At 31.7% G+C, this 23,460-nt stretch overlaps 1 pseudogene; it reads left to right on the top strand.

Annotated features, from left to right (window-relative positions):
* Nucleotides 1–5,392, top strand: part of LOC149547237 (L-aspartate oxidase 2-a, chloroplastic-like) — a 169,924-nt pseudogene extending 164,532 nt beyond the window's left edge.
* Nucleotides 5,393–23,460: the final 18,068 nt, after the last annotated feature.

Here is a 23,460-nt window from a genome sequence, read left to right as displayed (position 1 = left end):
TACATTTCCCTATATATTCTTTAAACTCATAGAAGGTGATTGTAGAAAATTTTGGTATTCCAATTTCACCATCAAAATTGTAATCATAGTCCATTCAAGTAAAAATAAAAGAAAATAAACAAGTTGCTTCTTTAAATGATCGATTTCACAAGGCTTATAGAAGTTTGCATGCTCCCTATATTGTCAAGAATACATTAGTAGGAGAAATTTATTATTTTTCCTTGGATCATCTCACTTAAACAATTCTTTGTTTTGATTGTTATATTTCAATCATTTTTCATTGGTCAAAATTTTGACCAACATGCGACACCAATTTTGACGAAACTGGCATCAAATGTATGTCTTTCTTTTCCAAACTAGCTTTTACATTGGTCAAAATTTCAATGAACATTCGATGAAATTTTTTGTGGAATCGGCTTTGAATGTATGACATGCTTGTTGAAACCAACATTTGTATTGGTCAAACTTTTGCCAATAATTTTGGCCAAACTGGTGTCGAATAAATGACATGCCTGTCAAAATTGGTCTTTCTCTTGTCCATGATTTTCACCAAAATTATGTCAAAATCTCAACCACACTGGCCAATCATCAAAGTTTTGACCAAAATACTCTAGCAATACTAATTGTCAAATTTTTGACAAGTGGCTATGGAAGATTCAACTAACTCATGTCAAAAACATAGGTTAATTTTACTAGTGTTAGGGATAAACACAATTAAAGACAATTAAAGTATTATTGAAGCATTGAAGGAGATTGCTAGTTCTAAAGAATTTCTTTGAATATTTACTCATATCCTCTTTAAATATCTCCTATAATTGTTAGAAAATTGTAGAGGAGAAACCATCAAGAACCAATTATTTGTAAGCTTTCATATAAAAGACTACCTTCATACTCTCTTTGTCTAAAATATGTCAAATAATTTCCTCTCTATCCTCATTAGATAGAATCGAGGGGAGGGGACTAGTGAGTTCATCTTCTACCTCAAAATTCATGATCACCTTAGGGTTTGCAAGAGAATATTTCAAAAATTGAACTACCCACTTACCTATGTCCTCTAGGTCAGTCAAGACCATATTGTTTCCCTCAAAAAATGGATGTAATAGTGTTTCTCTTATAATGAATAGAAGAAAATCTAAGGAAGAATGAATTGTTCCTATCCTCCTCTAAAAGCCATTAAATATGGATTTTCACCTCTAATAGACATCCTCACTACTACATTTAATCGTACTTTTTAACATTACTTTCTGACAAAGGGGACATATTTTTTGATTTTTTTAATTTTTTTAAAAATGTACCCTAACATCGTTAGAATTCCAACTACATAGGTTATGTTTGTAGGATGTGAAATGAACACAAGGAATTCTAGAAAAATTAAAATTACAAACACCAAATCATTTCAACAGGCAGCTGCATGTGAAATGAACTTTTCAAAAGTGAGGCTAGAAAATGAAATTTTCACTTAATGCTACAAGTCAAAATACCATCAATGTTGGCTAGGTAAGGACATGTACAGCCTCAAGTTAATGTGGTTTGAAAATGAAACTTTTGGACCCCTAATTATGTGATTTGAAAATGAAATTATGTAAATTGAAACCTAATTTTATTTCAAAATTAAATTGATTGAAACTGCATAAAATATGTACAAAAATGCCATTAATTATACCCTAATAACACTATTACCATTAATACATTTGAGTAGCACAATTTGTAGTACCAAGTTGCAGCAAAAATGTAAGCCTTTGTCCTAGCCATACAACATGCCCATTCTAATGTAATTCATATATTCATTTAGCATGCGGGGTGGGGGGCGGGGGGGGGGGGGCGGGGGCGGGGGGTTGATTTTTTGTTTTATAAAGGTAAGTGACATTTGACAAGAAATAGTTTAGATTTTTTGAAGGTGGGTAAGAATATAAATAGTCATGAATGACTAGGTATTGAATAGTGCAGTTCCTTGTTGTACACAAATTTGATGTGGTGTTCTAACCATAAGCTTATCGCTATTGCCTCTGTAGATTCACACCAATCAATGATAAAGAGAAACTAGGGGGCTACACAATGGAAGATTTTTGGATTTGCAACAATGGAAGGGAAACTAAAAGTCATTAAACTTTTATTGATTCTATTATAACTTATGCCCCACCCTAGTTTTTCCATTCATTCATACAGAGCCCATTAAATGAAGACTCATATAACTACATAGTTAAACCCAATTACTTCTACAAACATTTTTATAATGGAAACAAGTTCATGTATACAAGTGATAGAATGCTTGCAACATATGAAATTAATTATACCACATAGGAATATGATGGCTTCGTTTCCAAACCCTCAAAATCTGGTGGTGTTGGTATATTGATAAGATGTGATGATTTTTGAGATTGTTGATACTTGAAGGCCTAGTTAACATTCACCCTAGTTGCACTTAACACATGCCACATGTAGAATAGTTGTGATGAATATGGCACCTACAATTACTAGAGTGCCATGGAAAACTTGTTATGAAGCTAGTGCTTACGACTACTAGATTGTCATGGAAATTTTCTAATGAAAATGATACCTAAAACTACTAGACTATTATGCAAAAATTGTGATGAAGTTGGCACTTGCAACTATTAGATTGCTATGGAAAACTTTTGAGAATATATCACTTGAAACTATTAGACTACCATGGAAAATATGTGATGATGCTAGTACCTGCAACTACCACACTATCGTGGAAAACTTATGATGAAGATGATACATGAAACTACTAGACTATCATTAAAAGCTTGTGATGAAGTTGACACCTCCAACTACTAGTCTATGATGGAAAACTTGTGATGAAGATAAGCCTTGACCCATTTCAAACCCTTCTTCCTCCTATTTAACATACACACAAAAACCCATCATTGAATTTTCCTAGATGATAAAAAGATAAGATAAAACTTACTTAAATGAATTGGTGTACCTTAGAGCTTTCATAGGCATCTTAGTCATTTCTTCAAAAGATGATTTATCTTCTAGCTCAACCACAAGAATCTCTCTCATATATCTTGACCTTATATTGTATCATTGCATTACAGTTAGGTGTGAGTGTGTGTGTTTGTAAACTTTCAGAAAGAGAGAGAGATGTGTGATTGTGTGTGTGCACCCATTTCCTTTTCTAGTTACATCTCTACATATTTTTTCTTTCATCTCTCTATCTCTATCAAGTGTTATATCTACATCTTTCTATATATATCCCTCTCTCATTATTGTCTCTCTATATATCTCTCATTTCTATTTATCCCTATTTAGATCCATATACGTCCAATTATCTCCCTCTCTCCCTTTAGAAACAAAACATAATTCTATCGTATATGGAGATTGATTATATATTCAACTTATAGCTGTTATTTAATTATGAAAATGAGCGTCTGAAAGCAATCTCATGAGGCGTCAACTGTAAGATGAAAACATCGCCTGCTAATTGTTTAGGCATTGGCTAAAACTGAAAATATTCAAAACGTCACTTTAGATGTGGAGAATGTGGAATAGACTCGTCACTGAAAGAAAACAGCAAGTAGAAATGGCTGACCCGGTCATTCAGTTAACTACAGACTAATTAGTATACCTGACAAATACGAATATCTGAATCGTGTTCCCACATTGAACAATATCCTTCTTATTAAAATAGAAGGAAATCAACTATGCAAAATATTCAAGACGTCAAAGTAAATGAAAGTCCGCATCCCCACTGTTGCCCGACGATTGCCATTATTGTTTATTGCTCCATTTACTTTAAAGATTTTAGAAAGACCGGGAAAAACAAACCACGGCGGATAACATTAAAATAGAAGGAAATCTGATAAACAAAGTCAAATCAAGCTGTCGTCCAATTTAATTTTTAGTGATGCCCATCAAGTAGATAAAAGTCCACATCCTAACTGTTGCCCGACAACTGGCACCATTGTTTATACATGATCACCCAAACTGGCCCATTCACTGCAAAGATTCTAGAGAAATTCAGAAAAACAAAACACAGCAGATAAGATTGTTATAAGACAGATAAGGGAGAGGGACCAGTAGTGGTGAGGGCTAACTTGGTCAATATGTAGCTGCTACATGGGATGTTGTAAGACCTTCCTTTTTTTTTAAAATGTAAAATGGACATTGAACTACCTAAAGCTAAGGTTTGAAGGTGTGACTCATCACGCAACTCATTAAAATAGTGCACCTAATGAAATGTGTCTAAAAAATGACTTTTTGAACATTTGAACAAAGATTAATCTAAAAATCTCTACTAATTGAATTTAAAATTATCATTTGTTGTTAATAAAGTATTGTATAACTATATGAAATGTAACATATATGCAACTTAAATGGACCAAATAGTTATTATTAATCATAAATATTTGTTATATATAACTTTTATATATATTACAAAAAGACAAATACTTCAACATAAAAAGATTATTTGTTGTTATAAAAATAACACATTATTATATAAAATAAAACCTATATCCAACACATAGGGACCATTAGTTGGACGCTATTTTTTTTTCACAATCTCACAAATTTCATAGAAAATACAAAGCATTTATTGGTATTCACCTTTTATATATGTGATGATACATATTATTGATATGGTTACTTTATGCATATACATTGCTACCACAATAGTTGTACACATAAGAATAGTATGTCTACACTAAGATATCAATGTTTATTTAAGTGAGCATATTATGTTTTGAGTGACATACATATATTAGATAGCTATGATATTTTGTTTGAGACAAAAGTTATTTATTTCACTCATTGATAAGTTTTCACGTGTTCAAGTATTGGTATATTTTTTATCAACATTTAGAATTTTTTATATTTACAAATAGATCAATTAATTACAATATATAGTAAAAATGTGTTGGATGATTAGAATCTATGTTCATAGGTTGATCCACTATTGGACTCCACTCTACTATTGGGTCCTCTCCCCTAAAAACAGATAAATAAAAAGAGGATCAACCAAAAACCCAAAAAGCTATGAAAAAAAATTAATTTAGAGATAAACATGGCAGAAGAAGAAGGAAGACCGTGGTCTTGGGTTAAGTAGCGGAAACTGGTGGAGTTAAATGCACTGTTGTTTTGACTTGAGAGTGAATTTTAATGCGACAGGTGGTGTTGTGTCTGCAATTTGCGGAGTTGGCTAATTGTTGGGGAAGGAAATGAGATGATGTTTATGAATAATCATAAAATCCTTTGTATTTTCAACTACGGGACGTGTCAGGGAAGTCATCTCGGGACAACTCTTTTATTTAATTCTGTTGTTTTCAGATCAGATAGGCTGAGCATTATTCGAAAGATGTTAACGCTAGGGCCAAGGAACGACTACTATTGTAAATGGGGAAAAATAAACTGGGGATATTTTGAGTGAGGTCTGCAAATTGAAACAAGCATGCCTGTCAATTACAATTTCACTGTCGGTGGTAAACTTCCCATTGCCTGTCATGGTCATGTGTAAAATTAGGAGTAATTTTTATACATCTTGCGATATTGCTATGAGGATCATAGAAATTTAATTCATATATTTAATAACGGTCATCTGATTAGTATGGAAAGACATCAATGCATATGTACTAATAGCTCATCACACATTTTAATAATTGATCAAAAGCTAAAGCATTGAAGATCACACAGAAAACAGATAAATAAAAAGAGGATATGAAATCAGCCACCTTTAAATATTAAATTTTAATTTTAAAATTAACTTTAGAAATATTAAATCAATTTTGCCTATTTAATATTTATAGTTTAGGAGTCAAGTCTTAATGTCTCCATTGCCTGATTTCAATGTGAAACAAGTCTAAATGAAAATAGACAATGTAAATGAAATTACTTATTTGTTCATATACATATCAAAAGGTTATTAATATAATTATAAATGTTACTTTTATAAAAATATGAATAAGAATAGTTTAGGAGTCAAGTCTTATTGTCTCCATTGCCAGAAAACAGATAAATAAGAACAGGGATATAAAATCAGGTCAACTTTAAATATTATATATTCGTTTTAAAATTATCTTTGAAAATATTAAATCAATTTTGACTATTTAATATTTATAATTTAGGGGTCAAGTCTTATTGTCTTGTTCCCTGATTTCAATGCGAAACAAGTCTAAACGAAAATAAACAATTTAAATGGAATTACTTAATTGTTCATATATGTATTGAAATATGATTAATATAACCATAGGTATTACTTTTATAAAAAGTTATTGAATCAAATAAAAATATATATCTAGGAAAAGGATATAAATTCTAATAGTTTCTAGATTTTTCTAAGCATAAAAGATGTAAAAATTATATCAAATTTAAAAAATTTAATAAGATGAAAATGAACATAAAGTCACTGAAAAATAGTGAGAACTATATTATGCTTATTGAGTTGGAATTAATGGAAGGTTGAAAAATATTGTAGATACTTAAGTTTTTTTTAATTGATTTTAATTAGAATAATTAGAATAATTATTTACATAGGAGACTGATGTGGAGATGTGATATTAAGAAAAGAGATATCTGAACATATGAAAATAAAACGTATAAGTGATATAAGAAAAGAAGCTGAGGTGCAGGGAAGCATAATCACGAATCATAGTATACATGGTGAAATGAAAGTGGGAGTTTTAGTAAATATAATGGAAGTAAAAATGTCATACTTTGTGAATATGTTAGAAAAAGAATTGAATAGTCAAGTGGTAATAAGAGATAGATAATAATATTTAAAATTCTCATTGCAAAGTGAAATGAATCACAAAATGGAAGTAGAATGTAACTTAAGCCAACATCCAACTATAAAACCACAATTGCACCATTCTAATCCTAAGTAAGAGTAATGCAACATAGTTATCCTCAAGGGTTCTTGAATCAATTTTTGTTTCATCAATTGAACACTTCACTAAATGAAATATTATTTCTTAGAGATTGTGTGGTTATAAAAATGTGTATGTTTACAGATAATATGGGTTATTTCTTTAAATATAATTTATCATCTCTTCAAATTTAAACACATAGAAACTACCTTAAGATAAATTATTTATGAAATTATTGATTATGGAGACCTCTGGGAAAATGATAACATTAATGATGGAAAGCAGTATCATAAGGTGTCCAATGTCACGTAGAAGAACAAAGGGGCTCTTTAATAAGTTTGAAGGCTATATGGTAATTAATAATTGGCATGATAGAATTTTATTGAACTCACTTATACATAATGATCTTCACCACATTCATATATAGCATTTCCCTATTCTCCTAAGTATAATATAATATTGTCAACTTTTATTAGCTTTTGTAATTGATTTTTGTCCCTTTTTCCCCTCAAGAATGGAATGTCAAAGATTAAAGATCACTCTTAATTGAGACATGTATTTCTGTGTTACTAAGAGACTTGAAGATATAGATAACTCTCTACACAATTTAAATCATTTTATAAACGAGAGTGTGAGCATTGATCCAATGAGAAATTAAGGATTAGAAAATTGAAAATGATGGATAAAATATTATCAATTTATTTTATAACTTAAAAACCACAATTTAACTCAAGAGATTATCTAAGTTTAGATAAATGTTCATTTTTTCCATCTCTAGAAAATATTTTTGAAAAAGTGCTTCACCTCCATTATGAGTGGAAGCAACAATAATAGATGTTTTATTTACTCTTAACTATATATTCTATTATTTTGTCCTTATAAAAATGTTACAAAGGGGGGTTTTACATTCTAAATGTAATATTTGAAAGGTACAATCAAGAAGATACCTTAAGCACATACATTTCCACAATCTAGTAAAGAGTATACAAGAAATATGCTTTATGGCATTATGATTTACAAGATATAGCAAGATTATGACTATGATTGTCCCAATATATAAAAATTAAAGAAGTGTTAATCAATAAATCTAGTTAGAAAATTAGAAAAATTAAATATATAAGAGCTCTTATCAAGAAGTATCTCTCCCTTCACACTCAAAAGTATTAGAGAGGTGTAAGTTCTTCTTTGAAGTATATATGGAATTGCATAGAATATGTAAGCATAACTTATTAATGTTGATAAACATTCTACAATAAAAATATTTATGATTTGCTAAAATTATAACTTTTGAAGACATAAATAATCATTAATGTCGATGGGCATTCTACAATGGAAAATGAGTGGAGTGGTGTGAGCATGTTAATGTTAATGATAACCTTTTTAGTTTAAATTTGACAACCATTTGCATGTCAAAATTTCAATATTATTATAAATATAATATACTTTTAAAAATAATTTAATAAATACCACATAAAAAATACATAATTTGCTACAATTATAAGTTTTGAAGGCATAAATAATCATTTTTTTTACAAATAAAAATAAAAATAAAAATAAAAAACTTAACACAGTCTCAAATAAATGTAGATATAATGAAATATAAATATTTTTGCGTATAATAAATTAAATTTTATGTGTTTTATAATTGATTTCTATCGGCATTTTTAGATAGATTTATTTAAGATATGTAAAATAGTAAGGCAAATGAAAGTGTGAATGATGAATAGCATGTCGTCCAGAATATTTTAATTTTTAATTTAAGGAGTATTCTGTAATGAATAATGTGGCGCTTGATTTTCAATGAAGTTTACTTAGAAATGATCTAAAGGCTCTTATGTTCATCTTAAGGAAGAAAAACTTTGATTCTTAAACTACGCCTTTTATTTGTAGAGTTGAACAAAGAGAAAGTAAAAGGAGATGACTCTTCTACACAAAGGAAACTATTAACTTGAAGTCGTTGGTGAAGGCCGCGAAGAAGCTGAGGAAAACTTGAGATTTAAGGAAAATATGTATTCTGAAATCAGGGAGAGTGGGAGACCATATAGGTGGAGTGACTGAATGTCTGCCAGTCGTAATATTCCAGGCAGCAAAACTGTCAGTCGGTTGCCACTTCCCTGCAATTCTTTGAGTAACAAAATCATAGATCTATTTCCTTGTGTGAATGACTGCATATTAGACACGCTCTAAAATATTCACGTTCTGCTACTAAAAATATAGAGTTCCACATTCAAGTAGAAGACTATATGAAAAACAAAACAGATTTGATAGTTTGTCGAAAGTGGTAAGAAATTGATAGTATCTCATCTTAAATGGCTATTTAAAACTTCATTTTGTTTATTTACATACATACATATCACATTATCAATTTAGAGTTTACTGTATAGAGGCTCACCATTTTAGATCTGTTTTTTGGTTACTTAGATTTTGAATAAAAATGTATGAGATCAATCCAATGTCATTATTTTTTAAATCTTTTTAATATTGTATTATGTCTTAAATAATCTATATTTCCTTTTATGTTCTAAGAAAATAATTGTCAATACCAGGTTTAGAAGGTCATCTTTATAGGCCAACATTAAACATGACACACTAAAGAAGAAATTAAGCTTGAAAAAATAAGTCCATTTTGACTATTTAACATCTTTAGCCTAAAAATCAAGCATTATTATCTAATGTTTAAGCAACACGATACTTATCTACTAGATATTGTAATTGTCTATTGAACACCTTCTTAGTAATTGGCTAGTAAGCACCTTATTATGTTTAAGTGTGCATTGGTAACAACTCTTAGGATCATCTCTTCCTTTAAAAAAAGTCTCTCAAAATTATAGCATCTCAATATTTTTCATATACAGTCCTGTAACAATTCTATAACACATTGATATTTTTAATTTCTAATAACCAATATATTTGCATCAATTTGGTTTACCTGCAATATATTTTTTTTAATTGGTTAAATTATTTGATAATTCTTAATTAGAGAATCAAACTTTGTGTTATATCACTTTTGTATTAGTTTAGATTATATAATTAGAATAAAATAACAATTTTAATAAATAAATAGTAATCAATAAGAAAATGAGTTTTTATATTCATTGTCTCCTCTTTCTTTCTATATATCTCCCCTAAAGCTTACACATATCTTGTGCATTCTACTACAATTACCCATTTTAGTTTAGTAATATTACTAGAGTCTTCAGTAAAGGGAAGGATTTTACTGCCCTCCTTATCCCCAATGTCTGGTATATTTATATACTTTAATACTAACATTAAGCATAAAGATAGAATAAAAAGAAAAATAAAGAACAAAATCAAATGATTTTATTTTATTCTTCTCATTGGAGGAAGCAACATATTTCCTTAGAAAAAATAGCAATGCAAGAGCATTACCACAATGAAACTTTAATTTTAGATCATCGACTAACAAACTATAACCTAAAAAGAAATTTTTAGGATCCTAAAATGGGAAATCTATCGGCCTTCAATATCTTATTAGGTTAAAAATTAATATCCCTGAAAGAGAAGTTGCCCCTAAAATTTATAGAAAATAACTTATCCCTCCATAGCTCTTTTTCCTAACACTAACTTTCTTTTTTATTACAAAGAAAATAACGCAAGATCTATATACCTTGAACAATGGACAATATTACTTGTGGAACATAGACCTTAGAGAAAATTTTTGGCACACTAAACCATATAAATGATAAATGGGTAGATGTATTGGGTAAATGAATAAATGGTTGTCAAAGTGTCAAAGAGTGAGAGCCTTAGAGTGACAAAGTGTCAAGATCCCCTTATTACCTCATTCATATATCCTAGATGATTGGGGGCACATCATATATTTTTTCAAAAGTATGATGTGCCCCTTTATTTCTGTAAAATGTTGTATGAATATTTTTTTTTCAGTTATGATGTAAACTACAGAGATTATCTGAGTCATGCAAGCAATGAGAAGGGTTGATTTCAGGATAACTTTAGACTACCCAACCTACCACATTCCCCTAAGAAGAGGGATTTGGTGGGTCAAAATATTTTAGTTCTTCCAAAGGATTTGGAGGAGTATACACAAGCAGGAGATTATGCAATGTAGGATATTGGCATGGGCTTGTACTCAAGCATTGCATCCATCATGAATTAGGTTGATGCATTGTCATCTGATCATGATGGTAGGTATATGTTATGATCTAAAACCACTCTATTTGATGATCCATCATATCCACTTTATGATCCATACATTTGTTACACTCTTTCTAAACTAAATGAGATAGCATAGTTATTGAATGGTCATTTGTGCATGATGAGAACTATTCTAGTTAGAGATCTTGTTGATGGATATTAGAATATTAGTATGTTCCATGGGATCAGTGCATCTAATTAGCTTGACTTCATTAAAGGAGTGGTTAGGAGATCATCATGTGATTTTGTGCTCTCACAACACATGTCCCATTTCTCCTAGAAATGGGGATCCCATAGTAGATATTTTGTTGCCCAGACCCCTAGTCTGGGGCTTGGGTCATTTTTGGACTCCTCAAGAGTCTAGGTCAAGCCTTAGTCTCTCACTTAGGAAGTTTGGGGTGTAAGACTTGGAGGAAAACTAGAGATTTTTTAAGGTATTAGTGTAAGAATGCACAGGTGCATTTAGTGTGCAAGTGCGCATTCATCTTCCTTTAGAGATGGGCACATGTGTACATGCCCAGGTGCACACCACTAAAGGGTGTGCACCCTAGGTCTAAGTCTATATAAACCCAAGACCCATCGCTCTCCACTTGTCTCTGTGCTCCAAAATCTTCAGCACCTCTGTGCATCATCTACTACACCTGCTCCTTGCAAAACAAAAACAACACAAATAATGTAAGACACTAAAGTTGTGCACATGTACACCTCCTAAATGTGTGCATGTGCACCCCTTTATTCACTTTTGGAAACCTAAAAAAATAACCTAGCATAGAACATTAGGTCAAGAAAAGGTGTGCGCACGCACACCTCTTCACGGTGTGATGTGTGCACCTTTTCTTTTGAACCCAAAGCTAAGAAAAAACACATTTTTCATTCATACTAGTGTATCTTAAGAGTGTACACATGCACACCCTTTGTGCACAAAAAATAATAAAAACTTAAATACTTCCCCCTTCAAGCACTTGCCTTGTGCATGTGTCTAGTTGCACACATGCTCATGTGTACACCCTCCCTAGGTGTGCACATATGTAGGTGCACAACTATGCTTAAAAGGTCATAGACAAACCATTTGGTTCACCTAGCACACTTCTAAGGGTGCACTAGGTACATATTTCTATATAATAGGGCTATGGGGAGGAGCAACTAGTTTTTCACTATTTTTGGGGCATTTTTGCTAGGTCTTTGTCAGTTAGGGTTTGTGTTTAATTTTATCTTTTCAAACTAATGGCTACTATTTTGTATAGATAAAATACCAAGGTATACCAAGGAAATCCCATTTTCAAGACTGGAATGACTTCCTCATCATTTGTAATAAGCCGAGAGAAAGATCTACTATGATGTCAGCACTCATCCTATTAGGGTTAGTCAATGCAACATCACATCCTACTTCTATACAATCTTTAGAACTCATAATGGCTCTTGCCAAAAAATATGTCATCAAAGAAAGAATTTTCAAGAGTGTTAGGATTAAACCACATATAGAAATAACAATTACATGCAAATATAAACAATATCAGATAATATTGAATTGCATAGAAGAGAACACAAGACACCAAGATTAAGATGGATCACCCAATCCCTAGGCTACATCCACCAAAAAACAAGTCCAATATTATTAAGATCTAGTGATTACAACCTAATCACAATATGTAACCCCTTACAGCTTAATACCACTGCAAGAAGAAATTTTTGAAACATTATGAAAAGATACCTAACCATAAGCCCTTTTATAAAGGTATTTTTCTAACACTTTAGGGTTACACGATGTCAGCTATATGTTAGCCATATGTTGGCCACAACCAAAATAAATTATGACATATTGTGAAGTATGTACAGTACTTCCCTGATCAGTCACCACAAACTAATAAAAGTCCACAAGTTGTGAAAGATTATTGAGAACCACAGGATTGAAATCCAACTTTCCCTACACCAACTCATGTAAGTAGGAGAAGAACTGTAATGTTCATTGAGAAGAAGTAAAGAGATAGCTATCAAGAAAAATGACACTCATTACCAAGAGGAGGAGACTGCTGAATTGTTTGATGTAGCAGTTGTATATTTGATGGAAAAGAACAATGCCCTAATTGAAAAAGTCAAAAATCTTAAGATAGAACAAGAAGTTCAATCAGTATTGCTATGTGAGATGATCAAGTATAAAAAGAAAGCTAAGGAGGAAAAAGTCATGATTGAAGATGACAAAAGAATACTGATCAACAAACTGGGGGAGAAGACATCAGATGTGAAAAAGGATTGCTAGCATGCAACTGGATACAATGAATCAACTCATGATTGCAAATCATAAATTGAATGGAAAATAGATTGGCATCACAACCCTGAAGTTAAAGAATAAACAAATAAGGAAGAATTGAGAAAACAAAAGGAATATTCTAAAAGTTTCAACAAAGCTAGTCAAGCCATCAAATACTTTGAGAAACTAGTGAGATCTCCTAGATGTAACAATGATGCTAATGGATTGGGATACACTAGTACTAAGGAAGGAGAATCATTTAAAAGTGGTAAACAAAGAGACAACAAAGGTAAGAATTAAAAACCCACTTGTCATAATTTTGGAAAGCTAGGTCATACAACAAATGTTTGTAGGAGCAAAAATGCAAATTAGAACCCTAAGTAGAAATTCAAAAGTTACTATAATAAGTGCAACAAAAGAGGATATCATGAGCATGAATATATGACCAAGACCTTAAGCACACAAATATTTGAAGGATATTGCCATAATTGTCAAAAGTATAGACATAAATCATATGAATGCAAATATAATGCCAAGTGGACATCAAACAAATAGACAAAGGTGCAATGAAATGGAAAACCCTACAACTAGGATTACAACAAAAGGTACAATTATCACTATTGTCAAGAATATTGACATGTTCCTAAGAATTGCATTAGATGACATTTTAGAGTCAACTAGAATAGATGGTTGAGTGAGACTACATGGTTTAGCTATTCGAATATTGGTCATATCGGTAGAAACTGTCTAACTAGATCACCAACACCAAGTAATGGAAACAATAAAGGAAAAGAAAAGGTCAATATTGAGAAGTTCAAAGTGCATATGAACAAGAAATGGAAGAAGAAGGATTATTGTAGCACATCAAGTTCAGATGAGATCTCACTTCATCCAATGGATTGGGTGATCACATCACCCACAACTAGGCAATCAAAAGGAATGTGTGGGACCGATATTTCAAATTTATACTATACATCAGTGGGAAGAATCTAAGTTCTAAAAATATTATATATGCTTTAATTAAGATGAAATGTATTGATTAGAAACTAGAATAAATCTATAGTTTTGTTAGTTTTTATGTTGTTGTAGAGCATGAAAAGCTTCATAATTACTACCGAGCATAAATGGCATTTTAGTTGTTACTAAGTAATGAAGGTATGGTAGTACTAATAGAGTTTTCTATGTGAACCAAGAATAGTAGAAATCATGTGTAATTAGAGTGAGTAGGAAACCTTATGATGACTGAGCTTATAGTTATGTAATCATTAAGCATTTACTGTAGAATTCCAAGCGTTATATATTTGTTTGTCAACTCATTTGCATTCACTAGAAATTGAAGACAGCATGAAGAGCATGAATGGAAATTGCAACAGGAGATTCTTGTGTTTGAGAACCAAATTTAACTACAACTTGACATATTCGTAAGATTGGAAAGGTATTTTATTGGTGTTGAATTTCATTATTTGAATTTTTGTGAACCCTAAGTATACAATATGGAAACTAGCTCTTCTGCAAGTGTTAGGAAAGAGGGAAAGGAAGTCTTTAACGCGAAACTAATGAGTTATGATTTAAGAGAACCATATTTTCAAGAAATAACTGAAATTTCTTATAAAGGAAACTTGTTTGGTGCATTATTGATGATACGACCAAAATTTATTATGATTCAGGATGTCAAGTGTTGTTATACTTGAAAGGTTGGAAGTATAGGAGACATGGAGATAAGGGATTTGTACAACCAACTTTGTGTGGATGGAATCTTAAGGGAAGAGAATAAAATTGTAGAAAAGAAAGGGTTGACTCATGCCCTAAATTTCCCTAATCTATTCAAGACTAAATGAATCAAGATTATGCTTAGTAGAATACATAATGAATTCATATGGCTAGAAAATAGACCAATTAAGATCACCAAAATGATCATCAACTGAGTGACAAGGTATCCTACCCTAGATAGACCTAAGAGCATGTGAAGTTATTCCAAGGAGATAAATGAGAAGAATAGAGGTGCAATATGGAAAAAGAGGAGAATATCTAGAGATTCTATCTCAGACCCCCTAATTGCTTTTGATGTGAGAGTCATAGTTCGCAAGTTCTATCAATCTAGTAGACTGAATAGTGTATCCTACATGGCAATAGATTTGGGATATAAAATATTAATGACAAACAACACCTATGACCTTGTCGAGTTGAAACTTCAACAACTATCTGAAAATTTGAAGGCCATAAGGGGAAAAAAGATTGCATCTTGCAAATTTGGTTGTTTACTAGTTTATATATTCTTTTATGTGCAGAAAACATTTCTGACAGTTGCAAAATTTTCTTAGAAGACCAATAGGTCTATTATAGTTCTAATTAAATAATTCATAGAGGAACATGGAGAGAACTTTGAGTTACTAGTGAATAGTTAGTTTGAGGATTCTAAGAAATCTATGAAATAGAGACTAAGGATTCCTGTGTCACTAGTGGAGAAGTATTACAATGATGTTTTCTTCCTATTTGATCTAGATTATACATATGTACATGTAGCTATTCATAGGGTCAAATGGCTTAAGCCCTTTCCATATGGGATCAATGTAGACGAGACATCTGCAACTATCACAACTCTAGTGGTAGAAGAAATTGATAAGTGTCACCTCATTTAGAAACTATGAAGAAGCCAAGTCTAGAATCAAAATTGACTTAAAAACAAATTCTATGGTAAGGAAGAAGAAAAAACTTGTGAATAAGTCGAAGGAGAGATTTGGCTAAGGGGGAGAAGAAGAGGAAGATAAATATGATGAAAAGGATGAATGAGTCCAATCCCCTTTAGCACTTCCTTAAGGAAAAGGATAAGATGAGGAAGTTAATTTAGAAGATATCAAGGAATAATAAGTCAAGGAAGCACCTAAGCCTATTGAGAAGAAGAAGAGAAAGGACACGGAGCCTAAAGTGGAGAAAACCAAGAACAAGCTTGTGAAAATTTCACAACAGAAGCCAATAGTACCTGCTACTAGGTCTAGCACAAGGGCAACCACTAAACAAGTTAGGGTTGTTGAGAAACCAAAAGGAAAGAGGACTATTGCCTCAACAAAATTGAGCTAGCCAATGATGATAACATTGTTAGAAATAGGGAACACTGAGAGGTGGGGGGGAGGTGAATTAGTATTCTACAAAATTTTGTCACCAACTAGATATTATTAATTACTTTGAACCCTGCATAAGAAACTAAATAAGTAACGCTAAATAGTAATATCAACCATTCATAAAGAGAACTCATAACACCATATTTTGTTAACTAGGGAAACCCTGACCAAGAGAAAACGTCGGTGGGGATATACCCACTAGATAATATACTGATAGATATGTTCCTTGTTAGAGGATGGACCCTGTTAGGAGTCAATGAGAAAATTTAGTATAAAGAGTCCCTATTAGGAGACTTTGAATCTCTGTTAGGAGATTCTAACCCTATTAGGAGTTTTACTATAGTGGAGTTAAGAAGAGATCACTACCCAAACATGGACTTCCAATTACAAGAAGAGCCCACTACCCAAATAAGTATAGTTGAAAATTAGGTTCCTCAAATACAGATGTATAGATGCTATAACTTCTTTTTTGGCTGATCTCTAACCTTAATTTGATCTCAGATCCCAAAAGTAGGTTCTCAAAACTTGGCATATATCACTTCACAAAAAGTTTGCATATCACTTATAATAATTCAATTGCACAATACTTCTCACAAGATATCTTTTGTCTAAATATCATGCCTTTACACAAATTGTTGCTAGGTCATCTAAGACCACAATATACTTTTTCCAACTTAGAGTAAACATCTAGGATGTCAACCCTAATTGGTCAAGTAATTATTTTGTAAAGAAAATAATTCCTTTCCCTTTAATTTGGTTGTTCTATTTCACTTGGTAAATCGTGAATATCTCATTTTTGTACTATCTGTACTAATGTACAAGGTTATACATGTCATCATCAACATGTATATAGTCTCCATCTATCTTTTCTAGTCATAATATGATGTCAGAAACATTTTACATAATTTTTTAATATAGGTTTTCTGCAAGTAAGTACACCATGTGTTACCATTAATGACAACAGTTACATCACTACATATAGCCAATTTTCAACAATCTCCCCCTTTGGCATTAATGGCAACAAAGTAAGGAAAATTAGCTAAATGAAAAAAACTTAACATAAATTTATAATACTTCTACTATTACAAATGCTCAATTATTAAATTGATCCCCTTTTGGATATGATTGCTACATACATAATTTACTACAAAACACTATCTTGCTACGTCAAGTTGTTGAAATCTTCATGCAATCATCAAAAATTTCCTTCAAACTATTGTCAAAAAGAGTTGTCTATCTATTGTCAAAACACTATCTTGCTACGTTAAGCTGCTAAAATTTTCATGCAATCATCAAAATTTTCCTTCAAACTATTCATACCTTTCACCCATGTTTCCTTTGTTGCTTCAGTATTAGTGAGCATTCACGTAAGGCATATGATGCAATGTGAACTACATTAAGGGCAGAGTAGGTGAAGTTTGCATAAGTATCTTTTGCTTTGACATATTCTTCCAACTGTCTTTCAATGGCTGATATCTTTAGAGCAATAGACTCGCCAAATTCTAATAGTCTTCTCAAAAATAATTATTTTTCAAGTTCTAGTTTCCTGATGTCTATGTGAACACTAGCAACTTGTCCTTCCAATTCATCAAATTTGTAAGAGGGTTGTTGCATTTGACTAGTTAGAGCTTCCAACTCACTCAGCTTCCCTTGAATCTTTCTATCCACATCTTTGGTCAATTTATGAGATACAGTACAATTGATGTAATAGTACCTTGCCAACTTGTTGACATCTTTGTAGTTCCTTGGTACAAGTATCAAGACTCAGCAAATCATTTTGATTTGAAAAATGGTGCTAAAAAGATTAGCATCATGAGCCTTAGATTCAGCAACATTCAGATGAAACAAATCTAGAAATTAATCATCAAATGATTTTACAACTACTTGAGCTCTTTGTTCGGGGTCTGCTTTAGTGTGTTTGGCTGTGAGGGTGTTGTGCAATCTATTGATCACCTCAATTAATGCTCTTTGTAGAATTTTGACCATTTTTTTCTTCTCAAATAATTTTGTTAAGGATGAGATTAGTTACACTGATCATCATCATCACCCGTAAGGTTAGCAAGAGATATAGGAGAGGATGAGCTAGATGCTTTGACCTCATCTACCATTAGTTTCTTCTCTGCTACCATTTGATTTTCTCTCTTCTTCCTTATCTTCTCCTTCTTAATTTTCTCTTACTTCCTTTCCTTTTTCTTCTTCTTTCCTCTTATTGTCTTCTTTCTGCTTCTTTTTCTCTTCGATTAGTTTTAGCTTGGTTTCTTCAATCGTCTTCTTTTCCTCTTCTAGTTGTATTTTCACTTCTTCAATCAGTCTCAACTAATCTTGAATATCTTTGGAAAATTCCTGAGGCTGATTGAAATGATATTCATCAATGTTAACAATAAGATTTGTTTGATCAATCTAGATAGTATCACCACTTATTGATACTTCTAAAGTTTTCTCTATAGTTAAAAGTTTTGTCTTTAACTCACTCATCATTTGATTCATGGTTGTTGCATTTTCACTTCTAATAAAATTATTTTCTCCTCCCATCAATAAAAATGGCCTCATCTTACTTTGCAAGTAAGGTTCTAGTTTCTTCATCAATTTCTTGATTTCGTCTTCATCACCTATCTTGCACATAGTTCTTAGCATTGAATTTTGAAGTTCCATGTCTTCTACATGAACTGGTGCCTTCATAGCTACAAGTTTATCATAGACCTTTTCATTCAGCATGCCTCTAATATTCTCAAGTTTCAAGTTATTGAGAATCATATATCTCACAGTAAAGATATCAATCTTTTCTTGCTCCATATGATTGTACAAATCATAAAACTTATTCATCTACACAAGGTTCCCTTCAATAAAAATGGCTATGTTAATCTTTTCTAACTTTTGTTTCTGGGGTTGCCTTGTTTTACCTGCTAGCTACTTGGAAATAATGACTTTCTCTAGTTGTTTTTCTTCTTGTTCCTCTTCTTCCTCTCATCACTGGAGTCTTAAATTGTCAACAATGTCTTCTTTCTTTTCTTTGGTCTAGTAGCTTGCTACTTGAATCTTTTAGACTTGTGAGTCTCTACTAACCTTTTAGACTTCCTCTTAGGTTCACTTGGCTACTTGGCTGATACAAAAACATATAGAATGCTTTGTTCCATAGGAGTTTCTACAATAGATACACTAGATACTTGGTCAACTAACAGAGGTGTCACATACTTTACACATTGTTCACCAATTTGTTTCATTCTGGAGATTGTTTGTCTAACTACTTTAGATTCTTCTTTTGACATATCGGCCTCAAATAATTCTTTCTTCATTACAGATGCAATCTTCTTATGAGACGCCTTTTCTAATGATGCCTAAAAGGATGACTGGGTTATCTCCTCATACATTCCAAATTTCTATGATGCTTGATCTATATTGGATTTCAACATTAAATCAATATAACTAATAGCTATATCATCACTCAACTCATAACCTAGGGGCTCAATAAATGTTTCCCAAGGTTCAACTGCTTCAATGTAGGTTAAGTTAGTATCCACCATAAAGCATATATCATTCTTGAATCTATTAACAATTGTAGGGGCAATTTTGAATCTCTATTTCATCACATTTTGAAATGTTCTCACAATCAAATTTCTATTGTCCATGATTTTCCCTATTGGATGCCTTCTGCACACATTTGTTATCTTCTCCATAGTTCATCTTTCACTACTCATAATATCAGTAATTGATAAAAATAAAAATCTCTTCAGTACAAGAAAGAAAATATGATTAATCAGAGACTAGAATCTGAATACACCATTCTTAGTTCTCTTAATTTTATCTAAATTCTCAAGAATTTGTACTCTTAGAATCTCACTTAGATTCACTTTCTCTTTCTCAACACATATCTTTTAAACTACATAAATGAAGCCTACTGACAACTCATCATTCTTAGAACTTACACAAATAGAATATGCGATGATTCTACTCAAGAATCTTACATTATTTTTTCTAATGGTGCTAATCACAATTGCTTTACCATTGTAAATTGCCCTAGTATAAATTTCAACCTTTTTCTTAACTAGTTTCTCACAAATAGGTACATTGCCTTGTTTGCTAAGACCAGTGGCTTCATTAATAAGGTCGGAAGAGATGTTGACTACATTGTCTCCCATCCAAATCTTTCCATTATGAATTATGCTCAATATGATCTATCTCCATTCTTCTATATCAAGTTCACAGTAAAAATAATATCTAACTAAGTCTAAGTCTTTCAGATGCATATCCGGGCATAGTAGTCATATCATGATTGAAAAAAATTTATATATCCTTGTTCAAAAACTCACTTCCAATAGTTTCAAACTTACTACATAGATAGCTTCCTACATCTTCCAAGAACACTACATTGTTTGGAGTATTTGATAAAGCTAAATTAAGGTTTTCCTCTACGAGTTTCATAGGAACAACCTTTAATTTGGCTCTCTCCACATTTTCAACATTTTGAACAACTAATATATCCATGATTACACTAAATATAAGTTTATCGAAGAATTTGTGTGCGAAGAACAATAAAATACCCTTTTTTGGAGTAGGGGTTTTCTCAAAATCACTTTTTCAAAATTTTGTATGGGTTCTCTAAGCTTCTGAGATCATCACAATGTAGAAACAATCAAATTCATACTCTATTTGTTCATCTAGAACTTGCATTAATTACGAACTTTGCTCAATAAAAAGAGTTACTTATTTCGCTCTGAAATCAAACATTTTCTCAAGATCAACTAAATGATCTACAAATGCTATTTGAGGTTCACCATAACTTCATTTCATCATGACAATGGTCCACAAAACTTTGCTTCATTAAATTTTCTATAGAAACATAGATTTCATCTTTAGCCACAGAGTAAACTTTCTCTATTACAATAGTTCACTTATTTCCTTTGTAACTTGTTTCAATAAAATCCAAATTGTAAGCGAGCTTAACTATTGTAAGTGAGCTTAAATATAGTCCAACCTCATTGAGATACATCTTCTCTTAACCTCGCTACTCATAGCTCAATCTCTAAATAAAATTTCCAATTCTAGTGCTGTGAACAAGCTTAATTCAACTTTGTTGAATTAAACTCAATTACTGACTTCGATTTTCCTGTCTTGGAATCATCTAACTTTTTTTTTGAAATTTATAATCCCTTCACAAATGCCTCATTAAGTTCTTTTCAAAGTTTACTGAATACATTTTTTTGTTCATCATTGTCTTTCTTAGTTCCAAAGTTACTTTCATGATTCCTTCTATCATTTTTGAAGTTCTTATCATTGTTGCTTCTATTTCTGAGGTTTCTTACATGATTCCTTCTGTCATTTTCAAAGTTTCTTCCATGATTGCTTCTATCCATTCTATAGTACTTTACTATATGTTTAAAGTTGTTGCATAACTAACATACTAGAGTTCTTCATCTAGGATTATGTTGATCAATAGGTGTTGAGATTATGTGTGTTGCACACATTGCATAATATTGTTATATTTTATTATTTTACATGTAATGTTGCACCTAGATGCACGTGCAACATGTAAATATTTCCATGGGATATACTTGATGATTTGTATTGGAACATTGTGATAATATGTCATGTAATTATTTAATAATAGGGAAAAGAATTAAATTTCCAATATTAAATGTGGGGTCAATGGGCTCGGTAGCACATGGTTTATGTAATACCACTTAGTGGTTTTTTGAGACTTTCTACTATGTAAGAATCCACAAGGGTAGTTGGTGGTATGAGAAGAAGAAGGGAAAAAGGAAAGAGTCGAGTGGGACAAGGCTTGATAGGTTAGCCAAGGGAGCATTTGTGAAGGTTGGAAGCATGACATGGGATCTATGGATTCATGCTCATTCACATAGATTTCTTAGTTGTGGCTATGGCTTTGAAGGCTTCCATGGTTGTATTGTAATGGTATTTTTTTTGAATAATACATGGTGATGGATGCTTTTGGAGGCTGGGTTTTTTCCTCAATGAGGGTTTCCTAGGGTATATCTTGTGTCACAATTTTTATGGGTATGTTTTTTATTCTCTTGTGTGTCGATTTTAATTGTATATTTATTTTAGATCTATTATGGGTTATGTGGAAATGGTTATATTCTTTATTACAAGTTTCCTTACAAGTGGTATCAGAGCTATTGTTTTATTATTGTAACCCTAGATTGAATCCATGGGAATGCATGAGAGGATAAAATAAATGGCAAGATATATGAGTTTTTTTATTACTAATCTGACAGTTTTGGGTTTTTTATTATGATGTTGTATTGGTAGATTTTGAGCATGTGAAATTGTTGGACAAAAGGGTTTTTTTGGATGTTTCATTTAAATGAGGGGTTTAGGGAGAGCTTGTAGAAATGACCTCCTGGGTAGAAACAAACCTCACCATTAGATCTGGGTCAACATTTCCATAAATTTTGATATATGATATGCCCTAGTCTGGCCAAGTTCAAAGGAAATGAAAGAGTTTTTTAGTTTTAGCCCATGATGACCATCAAATTTAGTCCCATCAGAATTTTCATCACAAAAAAAAAATCATAGTAAAAATGGTAAAAAGACTATCTTAGTAAAATGACCATAACTTTCTCTTAGGATATCAAATTTCAAACTTCTTATAGTCATTGGAAAGCTAATTTAGAGAACTACAATTTTCCATAGGTTTGGTTCTATGCTTCTAATATTTTGTTTAGATTTTAAGAGCTCAAAAGTTAAATGTTGTTTATTTTGAGCACAAATTAGGGTATAGCTTGGGCATACAGAGTTGATTTTGGACTTCGAGTAGTCAACTAAAAGTTCTTGGAAAGATCTACACATTGGTTCAAATTTCGTGTAGGTTTGACATGAATTTTTTTAGTGGTCTATTACTTTAAATAGTTATGATATTAATGCAAGGAGAGAAAGAAATTAGGTCCAAAGGCACACCTAGCTATTCAAACCACCATGCAAGAGTTAACACAATAGAAACACAACACAAAGAACAACAACCAAAGGAGGAAGAATAGAAAAACACTTCTATTTATTCTTCAAATACTCAACATGTATACCTAGCTATAAGGCCTTCTAGGTTATGACCAATAACAACTCAATTATAATCCAT

The sequence above is a fragment of the Cupressus sempervirens genome, chromosome 7 (assembly GCF_028749045.1).
Source record: "Cupressus sempervirens isolate cs-2001-9-10 chromosome 7, ASM2874904v1, whole genome shotgun sequence".
Classification (NCBI taxonomy): Eukaryota; Viridiplantae; Streptophyta; class Pinopsida; order Cupressales; family Cupressaceae; genus Cupressus; species Cupressus sempervirens.
The sequence above is the reverse complement of the archived record's forward strand: the minus strand, read 5'-3'. Positions and strand labels throughout refer to the sequence as shown.